Raw genomic sequence first — 6,000 nt, 5'->3', positions numbered from 1 at the left:
AATTGATTGCCCCCCCACCCCATCTATCTTCAGAGCTCGTACTGTTAGGTGACCTAAACTGGGACATGCTTAACACCCCAGCCATCCTACAATCTAAGCTAGATGCCCTCAATCTCACACAAATTATCAAGGAACCTACCAGGTACAACCCCAAATCCGTAAACACGGGCACCCTCATAGATATCATCCCGAACAACCTGCCCTCTAAATACACCTCTGCTGTCTTCAACCAGGATCTCAGCGATCACTGCCTCATTGCCTGCATCCGTAATGGGTCCGCGGTCAAATGACCACCCCTCATCACTGTCAAACGCTCCCTAAAACACTTCAGCGAGCAGGCATTTCTAATCGACCTGGCCCGGGTATCCTGGAAGGATATTGACCTCATCCTGTCAATCGAGGATGCCTGGTCGTTCTTTAAAAGTGCTTTCCTCACCATCTTAAATAATCATGCCCCGTTCAAAAAATGTAGAACTAAGAACAGATATAGCCCTTGGTTCACTCCAGACCTGACTGCCCTCGACCAGCACAAAAACATCCTGTGGCGGACTGCAATAGCATCGAATAGTCCCCGCGATATGCAACTGTTCAGGGAAGTCAGGAACCAATACACACAGTCAGTCAGTCAGGAAAGCAAAGGCATACTGTAGCTCTAACTCCAAAAAGTTTTGGGACACTGTAAGGTCCATGGAGACACCCACCCATAGCATGCGCTCCAGCAGGTATATCTCACTGGTCGTCCCCAAAGCCAACACCTCCTTTGGCCGCCTTTGTAAGGGAGTGCGTAACTGGCGGCAGGCAAGTCAGGCGCAGGAGAGCAAAACTGGGTAATCAACGGAGCAGTTTTATTCGTAAAAAAACACAGATAACCAGAACAACAAATAAATGGGTACAAAACCAGAGACAATGTGCACATGCACTTACAATAAACAATTCCGCACAAAGACATGGGGGGAACAGAAGGATAAATACACAACATGTAATGAGGGAAATTGAGACCAGGTGTGCGAGAAGACAAGACAAAACAAATGGAAAATGAATAGAGGATCGATGTTGGCTAGAAGACCGGCGACGCCGACCGCCGAGCGCTGCCTGAACAAGGAGAGGAACTGACTTCGGCGGAAGTTGTGACAGCCTTTCCTTCCACTTCTCTGCTGCCAGTGACTGTAACGAATTGCAAAAATCGCTGAAGTTGGAGACTTACATTTCCCTCACTAACTTTAAACATCAGCTATCTGAGCAGCTAACCGATCGCGCAGCTGTACATAGTCCATCTGTAAATAGCCCACCCAATCTACCTACCTCCTCCCCATATTGTTTTTATTTACTTTGCTGCTCTTTTCATACCAGTATCACTACTTACACACCATCATCTGCTCATCATCATCTGCTCATCTATCACTCCAGTGTTAATCTGCTAAATTGTAATTGCTTTGCTACTATGGCCTATTTATTGCCTTACCTCCTCATGCCATTTGCACACACTGTATATAGACTTTCTTTTATTTATTGTGTTATTGACTGTACAACACTGATGTTGTTGTTTCTGTTGCACTGCTTTGCTTTATCTTGGTCAGGTATCAGTTGTAAATGAGAACTTGTTCTCAACTAGCTTACCTGGTTAAATACAGGTGAAATAAAATAAAACAAAAAATAAAAAAGCGAGGGCCAGCCAACGAGAGCGTACAGGTCTCAGTGGTGGGTAGTATATGGGGCTTTGGTGACAAAATGGAAGGCACTGTGATAGACTGCCATCCAATTTGCTGAGTAGAGTGTTGGAGGATATTTTGTAAATGACATCGCCGAATTCAAGGATCGGTAGGATGGTCAGTTTTACGAGGGTATGTTAGGCAGCATGAATGAAGGCTTTGCTGCGAAATAGGAATCCAAATCTAGATTTAAGATGCTTAATGTGAGTCTGGAAGGAGAGTTTACAGTCTAACCAGACACCTAAGTATTTGTAATTGTCCACATATTCTAAGTCAGAACCATCCAGAGTAGTGATGCTGGACGGGCGGGCAGATGAGGGCAGCGATCGGTTGAAGAGCATGCATTTAGTTTCACTAGCATTTAAGAGCAGTTGGAGGCCACGAAAGGAGAGTTGTATGGCATTGAAGCTCGTTTGGAGGTTTGTTAACACAGTGTCCAAAGAAGCACCAGATGTATACAGAATGGTGTCGTCTGCGTAGAGTTGGATCAGAGAATCACCAGCAGCAAGAGCGACATCATTGATATATACAGAGAAAAGAGTCGGCCCGAGGATTGAACCCTGTGGCACCCCCATAGAGACTGCCAGAGGTCCGGACAACAGGCCTTCCGATTTGACACACTGAACTCTGTCTGAGAAGTAGTTGGTGAACCAGGCGAGGCAGTCATTTGAGAAACCAAGGCTGTTGAGTCTGCCGATAAGAATGTGGTGATTGACAGAGTTGAAAGCCCTGGCCAGGTCGATGAATACAGCTGCACAGTATTGTCTTTTATCGATGGCAGATATGATATCATTTAGGACCTTGAGCGTGGCTGAGGTGCCTCCCATGACAAGCTCTGAAACCAGATTGCATAGCGGAGAAGGTACGGTGGGATTCGAAATGGTCGGTGATCTGTTTATTAATTTGGCTTTCGAAGACCTTAGAAAGGCAGGGTAGGATAGATATATGTCTGTAGCAGTTTGGGTCTAGAGTGTCTCCCCCTTTGAAGAGTGGGATGACCGTGGCAGCTTTTCAGTCTTTGGGATCTCAGACGATACGAAAGAGAGGTTGAACAGGGCTCCGGGCAGCCGAGCGGAAATGGAGGAAAACTCGCCTCCCTGCGGACCTGGCATCCTTTCACTCCCTCCTCTCTACATTTTCCTCTTCTGTCTCTGCTGCTAAAGCCACTTTCTACCACTCTAAATTCCAAGCATCTGCCTCTAACCCTAGGAAGCTCTTTGCTACCTTCTCCTCCCTCCTGAATCCTCCTCCCCCTCCCCCCTCCTCTCTCTCTGCGGATGACTTCGTCAACCATTTTGAAAAGAAGGTTGATGACATCCGATCCTCGTTTGCTAAGTCAAACGACACCGCTGGTCCTGCTCACACTGCCCTACCCTGTGCTCTTCTTAGTTCTACATTTTTTGAACGGGGCATGATTATTTAAGATGGTGAGGAAAGCACTTTTAAAGAACGACCAGGCATCTTCGATTGACGGGATGAGGTCAATATCCTTCCAGGATACCCGGGCCAGGTCGATTAGAAAGGCCTGCTCGCTGAAGTGTTTTAGGGAGCGTTTGACAGTGATCAGGGGTGGTCATTTCACCGCGGACCCATTACGGATGCAGGCAATGAGGCAGTGATCGCTGAGATCTTGGTTGAAAACAGCAGAGGTGTATTTGGAGGGCAGGTTGGTCAGGATGACATCTATGAGGGTGCCCATGTATACGGATTTAGGGTTGTACCTGGTGGTACAATTTGATCATATTACTCCAGTGCTAGCCTCCCTACACTGGCTTCCTGTTAAGGCAAGGGCTGATTTCAAGGTTTTACTGCTAACCTACAAAGCATTACATGGGCTTGCTCCTACCTATCTTTCCGATTTGGTCCTGCCGTACATACCTACACGTACGCTACGGTCACAAGACGCAGGCCTCCTAATTGTCCCTAGAATTTCTAAGCAAACGGCTGGAGGTAGGGCTTTCTCCTATAGAGCTCCATTTTTATGGAATGGTCTGCCTACCCATGTGAGAGACGCAGACTCAGTCTCAACCTTTAAGTCTTTACTGAAGACTTATCTCTTCAGTAGGTCCTATGATTAAGTATAGTCTGGCCCAGGAGTGTGAAGGTGAACGGAAAGGCTGGAGCAACGAACCGCCCTTGCTGTCTCTGCCTTGTCGGTTCCCCTCTTCCCACTGGGATTCTCTGCCTCTAACCCTTTTGCAGGGGCTGAGTCACTGACTTACTGGTGTTCTTCCATGCCGTCCATGGGAGGGGTGCGTCACTTGAGTAGGTTGAGCCACTGACGTGGTCTTCCTGTCTGGGTTGGCGCCCCCCCCTTGGGTTGTGCCGTGGCGGAGATCTTTGTGGGCTATACTCGGCCTTGTCTTCGGACGGTAAGTTGGTGGTTGTAGATATCCCTCTAGTGGTGTGGGGGCTGTGCTTTGGCAAAGTGGGTGGGGTTATATCCTGCCTGTTTGGCCCTGTCCGGGGGTATCATCGGATGGGGCCACAGTGTCTTCTGATCCCTCCTGTCTCAGCCTCCAGTATTTATGCTGCAGTAGTTTATGTGTCGGGGGGCTAGGGTCAGTCTGTTACATCTGGAGTATTCTCTTGTCTTATCCGGTGTCCTGTGTGAATGTAAATATGCTCTCTCTAATTCTCTCTTTCTCTCTTTCTTTCTTTCTCTCGGAGGACCTGAGCCCTAGGACCATGCCTCAGGACTACCTGGCATGATGACTCCTTGCTGTCCCCAGTCCACCTGGCCATGCTGCTGCTCCAGTTTCAACTGTTCTGCCTGCGGCTACGGAACCCTGACCTGTTCACCGGATGTGATTGTTGCACCCTCGACAACTACTATGATTATTATTATTTGACCATGCTGGTCATTTACGAACATTTTAACATCTTGACCATGTTCTGTTATAATATCCACCCGGCACAGCCAGAAGAGGACTGGCCACCCCTCATAGCCTGGTTCCTCTCTAGGTTTCTTCCTAGGTTTTTGGCCTTTCTCAGGAGTTTTTCCTAGGGAGTTTTTCCCAGCCACCGTGCTTCTTTCACATGCATTGCTTGCTGTTTGGGGTTTTAGGCTGGGTTTCTGTACAGCACTTTGAGATTTCAGCTGATGTACGAAGGGCTATATAAATACATTTGATTTGATTTGATTTGATTTGATTGGTAATATTGCATTTACATTATCACACCCCCCTCACATTTTTTCAACATGTTTTTTTACATAAGGATAGATTTGGAGTTAGGTAAACTTAGATTTTTCGGCAGGTACGTATTCAGGATGCTCCACAGCATGGCCTTCACTCCAGATCAAAACTCCAAACCTACAACCTAATTTTGACCAAAATTAACCGGAGAGATTACTGCATCCAAGGTTTCCTTTTTCCAAGTTAAGCTAACTCTAGCAAACAAACAGCAGAGACCTGGGGACACCATCCAACCTGGAACTGAGTGAGTAGTGTTTGGTCTGATGCTATTTTGAAAGCCAAGAAGAAAAATAAAGTAATAAAAAATAAAAATAAGGTACATTACAGTGATTTATTTTAATGGGACTAAATGCTGAGTTAAGGCTCCCAGGCTTGGACAGACCAGATACAAATTAAATCAGCACTAAGGTGTGAAGGAATATGTGTCGAGGCCTTTGGGCCCAACATGCGGCAGGAGTCTTTGAAGCGTCCTCTGAATCCCCCTCCTGCTGTTCAAAGACCATTCACTGGCATTTTCTACAAGAAATCTGCCTTCAGAAATAAAAGCTTCTCCCAAGTGGGTGTGACACCTACTCCAGTTACCTGCTACACTGCTGCTTGGATTCCACCTGGCGATCTGTTCACCGTCTGCCCTGGCCTGTCTCCCCCTCTCTGTTCACTGTCTGCCCTGGCCTGTCTCCCCCTGTCTGGTACAGGTACCCCCACCACACTCCCCCCTCTCTGTTCACCGTCTGCCCTGGCCTGTCTCCCCCTGTCTGGTACAGGTACCCCCACCACACTCCCCCCTGGCCTGTCTCCCCCTCTCTGTTCACCGTCTGCCCTGGCCTGTTTCCCCCTGTCTGGTACAGGTACCCCCTCCACACTCCCCCCTCTCTGTTCACTGTCTGTCCTGTCTCCCCCTGTCTGGTACAGGTACCCCCACCACACTCCCCCCCCTCTCTGTTCACCATCTGCCCTGGCCTGTCTCCCCCCTCTCTGTTCACCGTCTGTCCTGGCCTGTCTCCCCCTGTCTGGTACAGGTACCCCCACCACACTCCCCCCCACTCTGTTCACCGTCTGCCCTGGCCTGTCTCCCCCCTCTCTGTTCACCGTCT

The sequence above is a fragment of the Salmo trutta genome, chromosome 3 (genome assembly GCF_901001165.1).
Source record: "Salmo trutta chromosome 3, fSalTru1.1, whole genome shotgun sequence".
NCBI classification, from domain to species: Eukaryota; Metazoa; Chordata; class Actinopteri; order Salmoniformes; family Salmonidae; genus Salmo; species Salmo trutta.
The sequence above is the reverse complement of the archived record's forward strand: the minus strand, read 5'-3'. Positions refer to the sequence as shown.